We start from the raw sequence: 10,540 nt of genomic DNA, 5'->3' as shown, positions 1-10,540 counted from the left end.
ATGCACGGGTACATGCAAACGGCATCAAAATATCATAAGGGATTGTCCTTCATATTTCGTTTGTATAAATTGCACCATAGGAAGCTTAACTATAACTTGTCTTCCATTGGCAGTGTATCCTCGTATCATGAATATTTAAGCGCCAGCTCGGTCAAAATGTTAGTCCTGTGTACGTGGAAGACAGTAACTAATAAGGATATGTTGGCAAAATCTCTAAACAAATCTCATGTTATATGCAGTCGTGTGAAGTATCTGCATTCATTTTCTTCTTATTATATATAATACAGCAATTTCATGACAAATAATATTTTCTGCTCAACGTCATTTGCACAGTTACACTGTATAGGAAAACGGGCGCCTGGATTCTCCAATTTCCATTAGTTCTGTATAACTCTTTTAAGTGTCAGTGACAAATAAGTTGGAAGTGAAACAATACAAAGTCGCAAAATGATAGAAATAAGAGAAATAAGGAATCTTTCCTGTTTGCACGACGTTTTATGCGAAAGCAAAGTTAGCTTAAATATTCCCTTCAACAAGTAGCCTAATGGATGAACCATGTAAACAGATTGAGAGTAAATTTTTGTATTATTAAATTCAAAACTACTTACGTATTGGAACGAGATTGCTAAGTGTGCAAACTATTACCAGAACAGTGATGTACTTCGAATGCTCTATCGTGATGAGACAATGTTTGTAAGTTGGCTGAAATTGTTCTCGTCAAACACCGGTAAATATTTCTTGTATTATAAGTAAAACGAATAACATTTTAAAGTTGACATGATCTAAAATAACAATGTAATATAAGCACTAATGAGGTTTTATCAAACCTAACAGAAAACAATAAAGACATTAAATCAAACACGACTGATAGAACATAAGCTCATCACAGTACATACATACAATTCGGCAAAAACGCAACGCACGTAACTTAAAATATAAGTAAGCAAAACATTTAAAAGACAGTAATTGAAAAAAGTGGAATCAGTACTTGGTAAATTAACAACCATAGGTAAGGATAATTTGAAGGGTAAAAAAGACGTCTTGCTAAACTTATAGGTAAAAATTAAAATTAAACGCAAAAGCACCAATTTAGGACAAAACCATGCTGAGATTTAGAATAAATCCTGGCTTAAAAAAGGAGATAACACCAGTGCACTTGATAGTACATAAGACAAGAACAGATAAAACCATAACAAATATAACAGCCGTCGTCATCATGGTAGGCGAGTATGTGTGTGTGTGGGTGGGTGGGATGGGGGGGGGGGCAGATATTACATTTGCAGCCTTCACTATCAAAGGATAAAACGAATGACCTACATAAATGAAATTTTGATTGTTCTCTAAAGTGATTACCATGGAATGGGAGCTACATATATAAAAAATATATTTTCCCATATGCTGAGGTTTTAATTTTTTGGATATAAAAGTATTTGAAACAAATATAAAAAAATTGTATTTATTATCTTTAAAATATGTAAAATCATCGAAACATTTGGTAAAAAGCCTATTCAGGATTCTCTAGGGCCAAAGCCCGAAGTCTGTGGACTTTCAAATTGGAATTTTTGCCTTAAGGAAAAGTTTAAGATACATGCTTATCTAACAGTCATACAAAAATTTTAAAGCATGCTCTTACATTTTATTTTACGTTTAGTAAATTAATATCAACAAAATCTCTCTGCATAAATTGCAAGATGTCGTCTGTCTAGTGCAGCTGCTTCTCATGCACATAAGTATAACATACATACTGGTATTTTGAGGAAGTAACTCGTGTAATACACTTTCAGTTGGGAAGAAGGAAACCATTAAAGATTTAAGTTGGCATGTGACAATTTGTCGTCGGGGAATAATGAATGCTTTGATAAATGCTTAATATGACTAATCCCAAACTGTACAATGAATAAAAACGGGAAATCCCGATATGTTGTATGTAGTACACATATATTACTTCAATTCTTTGCACGACTCAATCCGCACATACAAGATTTGACTATACCGTTATCAAAAGAACATGAAATCTATTCGTACCGATCTGTTAGCTAATGTAGAACACCGAAGAATTGAAGGCAATGTATTAATTGTTATACTTGACATATACGATTTAAATATAGAAAGCATTCACCAAATTTTGATGAATCTGGCCATTTTTTGGGATCGACAGTATTTTGCAGGAGAAAGAATGACTTGAAGGTAAAGAAAAACAATGTCTAGACTTTGAGAAATCTAACAGGGTCCACAACCAATATATCTAATCTCAAGTTGTACAAGGAATAAAAACGGGAAATTCTGATATGTTGTTGTAAACATATATTGCTTCAATTCTTTGCACGACTCAATCCGTACATGTAAGATTTGACAATACCCTTATCAAAAGAACACGAAATCTACTCGTACCGATCAGTTAGCAAATGCAGAAACCTGACGGATTGAAGGCAATGTATCAAACTTTATATTTGACATATACGATTCAAATATGGAAAGCTTTACCCGTGGAAATTAGAAAATATCCTTTCCTTACAAAATTTCAAAGTTTACCTGAATTAAGATGTACAGAAGAATCCTTGTCATCATTATGTCGGGGATTGAATGTGATAGGCCCGCATCATAGTCCATGAACAAAGGTCATTAACTCTAATTATGCTTAATTTTGTAATCTTTGATTAACATTATGATTGATTTTGTAATACTTGATCAAAGTATATAATGTGTACCTATAACAACTTTTTTTTAAAAATTTTTTTGGTCTTACGGTACATGAATACATGAAGGATTTTGTTTGGTGTCTCGTACAGGGGCACACCACTTCTGCCAACCCGAAAGTATCTTATGGCCGGTACATCGCTATTAAAGGGTTAGGTCGTTGGATGTATATATTACTAAATAGCTTATCAATTTTTAAGGTGTTCACCTAATCCACCGCTAATTTTGATTAAAATAATATAATTCAGATTCTAAATAAAAATCGGTTCAAATAATTCCACTATTTGATGTAATGAGTTTGTGCGTCCTAAATTTAGCAGACACTATGAGGATGTCGTCTAGCAAAACACAAATCAGGATGTCTGATTTCAAGGCAGGAGTTACAAAGTGTGGCACATGTACTCTCACAGAGAAAGCGAAATCATCACATTTTAAGGAAATGTAAACGAGTTGATATATAGTGAGGGAAATTTGGCTGTCAATGTATTTTGTGATATCCAAATAAATATTAGACAACTGAGTAAAATTATTCTAAATTAAAGATTGAACCTATGGACGGCTCCATAGGTTTTACTAAGTGCTGCGAAAAGCCCGTGTGCAACTTGGGAGAGGTGTGACTCACAGGGTTTCTGAGGACTTTACATAGAGAAAGTCACATGCTTCCATATTTAAATGAAGCTTAATATCGTTTTGCAGAAATATGAAAAGCTAGTGATTGATGGCTCAATTTATATGTATGGCAAAGAGCGGAGAAATGGACTGTGAGAGGCATAAATATTCATTGAATGTGGGCTGAGGCCGATCTAAGGAAATATCTGATGCACCAAGCACATTAAAAATCAATATTTTATCATGGAATGATAAAAGTCTTTAGAAATGTAAGCAGTCGTGTAGTGTTCTTTAGCATTATTCTAAATTGGAAATTGTTGGTTTATATTATACATGAAGGAGTAGTGACGTTTTCAATTAATATAAACATTTTTTTCTGGTACAAGAACAAAGCGTTATGTTAAGGGATGGAAACGTCAGTGGTGTCTCTGTGATTGTAAAAAGAAACAAGTTACTAAAATCTGTTGGTGTTAGAGCGTATTTTCCGAATTCGATAATCGTGCCATATTATACTTTGAATGCAATGTTTTTCATATTGTCTCAGATACAATGGAATGTTATGCATGCATTTCTCCAGAAGAACTTCCTGTATATGACAAAAGTGAAAAGAAAAGTTGGCGTTAAGTTATTCGAATTAAACTCTGCGAGAGTAAGATCACTTTATCCGGTCGAGCAACTGCTTTTGACATGCAATTTTAATGCAGTGTTTCAGATTTTATCCCTGATGATTACTAAAAATTTGTTGTTGTGTGTGATTTCGATTTTTAGCGTAGCATTAACGATGTTAGTCATATCGCTTCGATGTCTTCAGTTGTGTTTTATAGTGATATGTAGCAATTGGGCATCATGCCGCAGATATTATGTCCCAACCAGTCACATTATCCTCATACCAGGCCGACCAGTACTAGCACAAACCTCTTTGTGCTTAGCGCCAAGCAAGGCCGCTGCTAGTACCATTTTGATAATTATTTGATATGACTCGGCCATGGTTCGAACCAGTGACCTTCCGCATCCGGGCCGGGCGCCCTAGCCACTTAGGTTGCCGGAGCGGTCCAGAATTTGTTTTCGGTGATGTATTGTATGAAAGTGTTTAATTTACATTGACAAGAAAAGTAAAGGACGTGAGAGATATAACAATATGGGTTAATCATTTGTACAAATGTGTTGTACATTTGTAATACACGATTTAAACGACAGGATGCAAGGCGAACTAGAATAAATTGTACACGCATACCTAACGAAGCTATTAGCATTGCTGACAACACGTTTCGTTCGTCATGATTTTACCAGTTTATAAATACATCCATTCTGTATAATGAGAGGATAGCGTTACATTTTCCATTAAAATACACCCGAAGTTTTCCTTATATTATTTTAGAGGACAATATAGACAGTGGGTATACAAAAGGTATTTTTTCTGAACAATTAATGTTTCAGTAAAACTTTTGTGAGGGACTCCTACTGGTATATTCAGTTTGTATGTGTATTGACTAACCAAAATACCCATTCGTCCTTAACTGTTATTGAATTTGTTCTTTACGACTGTTGATTTTTATCAAGTGAAATCTTCAAGAATATAATCTCAGCATGTTTTGCGGGATTCTGAGCGTGAAAGTAGCAAATATGACAAAAAGGATGTTACGCAGTTTTAGAGTAATAAACCCTCCAGTGGGTCTTGAGTTGTGTAAGCATTCAAAAATAAATTCAAATATATATGTAAAGCAGAGAAGGAGGAATATCACGAGAAAAAGAGAAACTTTCTTTTCTTTCTCTGAGAGAAAATTCACAAAATGTTTCAAACACGCTTAGATCGTTTGGTAAATCAAAGCACATCTAACATATCTGACAGTATAATTATTGAAATAATGAATTATTTACTTAATCCGGAAATCGTTGCTGATAATGGTAACGAGGAGGAATCTCCTGTATGCAGACATCATTCAAACTATGATTTAATTAATGAACATGTATCTGAACAGGAAGCGTTACACAGTACACGTAGACGCATCTCTGGAAAGCCTTGCGGTCCAGGTGGGACAGGAATTGACCTTTTCAGGTGTACTATTACCGCTTACCACACCATTGGGAACACCAGTTTAACAAAGCTTCAAATACTGGTATATTTCCTGGTTCATGGGGTGAAGGCATGATATGGCCACTGACAAAATTAAACACAGTATATTGTGGAAGTGTCTTGCCTCAAAATATAAAAACTGGAAATATGTATTCCTTCTAAATTCAGTCGATACAATTGTGACGGAGGTATTTTTATTTCAGAAAATGTCTGATCTTTTAGCACTTCTATTTGCTGAATATATAGCTAATTAAGCCTATACAATGATATCACTGATTATATAGCTAATTATGCCTATACCATGATATCACTAATTATATAGCTAATTACAATTATACAATGATGGCACTGATTATATAGCAAATTACGCCAATAAAATGTTAGCACAGATTATATAGCTAACTACGCCTATAGAACGATAGCACTGATAATATAGCTAATTACGCCTATACAATGATATGACTGGTTATATAGCTAATTATGTATATACAGTGATAGGGTTGATTATATAGCTAATTACGTCTAAACAATGACAGCACTGATTATATAGCTAATTACACCTAAACAATGACAGCACTGATTATATAGCTAATTACGCCTAAACAATGACAGGACAGATTATATAGCTAATTACGCCTAAACAATGATAGGACTTATTATAACGCTGATTACGCCTAAACAATGACAGGACTGATTTTATAGCTAGTTACACCTATACTATGTTAGGACTGATTATATAGCTAATTACGCCTATACAATGACAGGACTTATTATACAGCTAATTACGCCTAAACAGTGATATCCAAGATTATATAGCTAATTATGCATATATAATGACAGGACTGATTTTATAGCTAGTTACACCTATACTATGTTAGGACTGATTATATAGCTAATTACGCCTATACAATGACAGGACTTATTATACAGCTAATTACGCCTAAACAGTGATATCCAAGATTATATAGTTAATTATGCATATACAATGACAGGACTGATTATATAGCTAATTACGCCTAAACAATGATAGGACTTATTATAACGCTGATTACGCCTAAACAATGACAGGACTGATTATATAGCTAGTTACACCTATACTATGTTAGGGCTGATTATATAGCTAATTACGCCTATACAATGACAGGACTCATTACATAGATAATTACGCCTATACAGTGATACCCCTGATTATACAGCTAATTACGCCTGAACAATGACAGGACTGATTACAAAGATAATTACGCCTATACAATGACATGACTGATGATATAGTTAATTACGCCTATACAATGACAAGACTGATTATATAGCTAATTACGCATATACAATGATAGCACTGGTTATATATTTAATTACGCCTATACAATAATGGCACTGATTATATAGCTAACAACGTTTATACAATGATAGCACTGATTATATAGCTAATTACGCATATATACCGATAGGACTGATTATATAGTTAATTACGGCTAAACAATGACAAGATTGACTATATTGCAAATTACGCTTATACAGTGATAGGACTTATTTTATAGCTAATTATGCTTAAACAATGACGGCACTGATTATATAGCAAATTACGCAAAAAACAATGATAATAGTGATTATATAGCTAATTACGCCTATGCAATGATAGCACTGATGATATAGCTAATTAAGCCTATACAATGATAACACATTATGTAGCTAATTACGTCTACATAAAAATAGGACTGCAACACGTGCTCATAGTACAACGTTTTTGTAATACTAGTGGAAAGGTAGTTAACTGGATAAGTTGAATATAGTTGTGTTGAGCAAATGAGGACCTTTAAGAAATTATAAAACACTGTTTTTAAATGGGGTACAAAAATGCACAGTTTCATTTTACAAAGATATGGCTCTTGTGTTTACACCCAAGTTATCCTCGACGAGACAAAAGAAACATTAGTAGTTCAGTGTATCATTGGCTGTCTTTTCTTACCAAAGGAAATTATGGTACCTTATTTGTGCAGAAGTCTTTAACATATTTTATATCATGGTAACACAGAGATTAGATTTCTGAAATATGGGGATACGCGTATACAGAATGAATCGAATGTATTCACAGTCTACAAACAATATATATGTATCTCACATAATGTGAATAATAATGTTGCCCGCGGTAAATGTGACAGACTGTCCTTGTGTGTTTCATATTACTCCAGGTGTGTTAAATATTGGTGCAAATTGTTACATATGGATAGGAGCAGATATCCAGCAGAATGCTGCAAAATGCTTGAACCATCAGACGCAAACGGACTTGGCATACGTGTACATGTGAGACGTGTATTACTTGTGTGTGTGTCTGTCTGTCTGTGTGAGTGCTTGTATGTGATTTGAATGTTTTTACGTAGCTTTAACAATTTCTAAGTCATATCGTTACTATGTCTGCAGTGTGGAAGTTTATGGTGATGTTTAGCACTGAGACATTATGTCGCAGATATGTAGTAAAATGTTCCATCCAGTCACATTATCCTGACACCAGGCCGACCTGTCCTAACATTAACGTCTTAATACTGAGCGCCTAGTGAGGCAGCTGTTAGTATTTTGCATGACTCGGATAGGCGCTTATTACTTAGCTATGTCTTGGGTTTTGGATGGATATCTTAATATGTTGAAATGGTTAATGTATTTGTAACAACATCATTTTCTCAAAGAGTAAAGGATTGTACTAGTGAAAACTGGCATGATAAAATGACGCAGTCGTCAACTTGTAGGCATTATAAAAAATGTAAAAATACAAAACATTATTACATGTTTAGAGGTGTATTTCCAAGAGATTTACCTATTAATGCCCGTAAAGCTCTTTCGAGATTTAGATGCGCTAATAATAAACGTTATATAGAGTATGGTGTTATTACTTCATATCGTTTGCGTAATTTGTGTTGGCACAGTAAATAGGCATTCATAGAAGATGCATAACATGCAGTTTTCACCTGTAAACATCATCAAGATCTAAGATAAGACACCTTGGTATAAAGGCCATATCTCTATTAAACTTTTTATGGCTTTATGTCAATGAAATAGCTTAAGTGAATTATTTTTAGCCGCAGAATGCGTGCTTAATTGATCCCCAAAACACACATAAACTCACTTGTAATTACGCCATTGGAGTCACTAAAATCAAATGTTCATTGTCATGTATTAGAAAGAAATAATCAGAAATATAATCAGAGATATACCATCAATATAAATACACACATAGACACCCCCCCCACACACACACACACACATCCACGCGCACACAATTTAAGCCACGAGACTATAAATGGAGTGATATGATGATTTTACCCTTGAAACTCGTTAAACATGTTGGGCGTTTTTCATATATGCAGCATATATTATGTAAATTCAATTTGCAGAAAAGACATTAATCGGTAGTAAACAAAAGATTTCACTCATTCGTTCTATGAACGTTTGACCTATCCGTTGATTGATTGAGAAATTGAGAATTAAAGAAATAAAAAAGAACTTTAAATTATAATATGCAATAGAATAAGGCAGGATTTATCTTTTCATACGAGAAAGAATGAGTGCATGACATATTCCAGGCGAAAAATTATTTATAGTTTGAGTTTGAAACAAAAACAATTTGACAATTTAAAATGCACATTAAAATATGTTGGCTGAGAGTTCAATTTAAAAAACAAAGAACGTGACCCTCAGAGGAGCAGACAAAGTACGTTAGGTATAATTAACAATTGCCTTCGATGTAAATTCACCCATATGATATGGGGGGGGGGGGAGTAAGAAAAAGGCGTGGGGGGGGGGAGATTATATGTGATAAAGAGAAGAGATGAAGGTTTTTGAATTCATAACAAATTGAAACCACCAAACATTTATTAGAACTGTATTGCACACACACACACACACACACACACACACACACACACACACACAGAGGGAGAGAGAGAGAGAGAGAGAGAGAGAGAAAGAAAGAGAGAGAGAGAGAGAGAGAACAAAATCATTTATTCTTCATAACCATATCATAAGATAGCAGTCAAAAGAATCATAAGACTCAAGTATTGATGAAAGCGAATGAAAGTGAGGTTATTATGGAAAAGGGTCAGCCAAGATTTGAAGGACTGTTTATAATTGATTCTCGATGATCAGTAAATTGCTCAATTAGCCTTGCTAAAATCCATTTTCAGCTGAAAATCGACATAATTATACCATGTCTTGTGCACCGGTTCACTCTCAAACGATTCCGACAAGAAGCACAGAGAAGCAAACATTGTTATTATAGAAAACGTTTCCTTTCATAATAACATGTTCAGTCTGGAGCAATTTTTCCTCGGTGTTGCCAAGGCGGAAACACGCCACTCGGAATACATCGGAAGCTATCGAAGGAGCGGTAGTATACAATTACTCTAATGAGCAAAAAATCGATGTTGGAGCAAACTCCCAGATGAATTTAAATTAGACCAATTATTAGAACAATAATTCAATATTCAACACGGCGTCGTGGCACCAAAACAAAATTTCATCGCCGCTTTGCTGGTTATATAAGATTGTTCGGCGTTCGATAAAAACAGCAAATCTCATTTTTGCGATAAATATGTGATAATTGCAGTCATGCATGATATTTTAGTGGTTCTTCCGCACTGCATGTAAAACGAATACGAGATCAAAAACACCAGCGCCTTATCTGTTTATAACATTTGACAGTACTATGAAACAAGAATGTCTTAGTAACTATATGCTTTCAATTTTATTTTTTCAGCTTCCCACAGGAAATCAGCGTTTGCTTAATGTTATATTTCGGCTGCAATCTAACGCAAACGGCCTAAGCAGAATTTAATTAAAAGTCAAAATAGACTAGATTATTAAAAACAAACAAAATCTAGATTAAGACATTTTATAGCATCAATCAGGACTTTTTTTCTTTCTCGTAATTACATCTTGTAACCTGGGCTATGGTAATATCATTAAGTTTTTCTGTTTCATCTTATATTCGTGTCTCATCTATTTTCGTTGCTGGTTTTATTGGCGTCCTCTGCAAAGCGAGACATATTTGTAACAATATGTTGTTTATTGTTATTACTATTTAGACTATATGCATTATTACACTGCCAAACATATTAGCACTTAATGGTTCTCCAGGGGGAGGAAAACTTCATTGTTTTTTTTTTTCTT

Source organism: Sinohyriopsis cumingii, chromosome 16, assembly GCF_028554795.1.
Source record: "Sinohyriopsis cumingii isolate HCF-2022 chromosome 16, ASM2855479v2, whole genome shotgun sequence".
Taxonomy (NCBI): Eukaryota; Metazoa; Mollusca; class Bivalvia; order Unionida; family Unionidae; genus Sinohyriopsis; species Sinohyriopsis cumingii.
Note: the sequence above shows the minus strand (reverse complement) of the source record.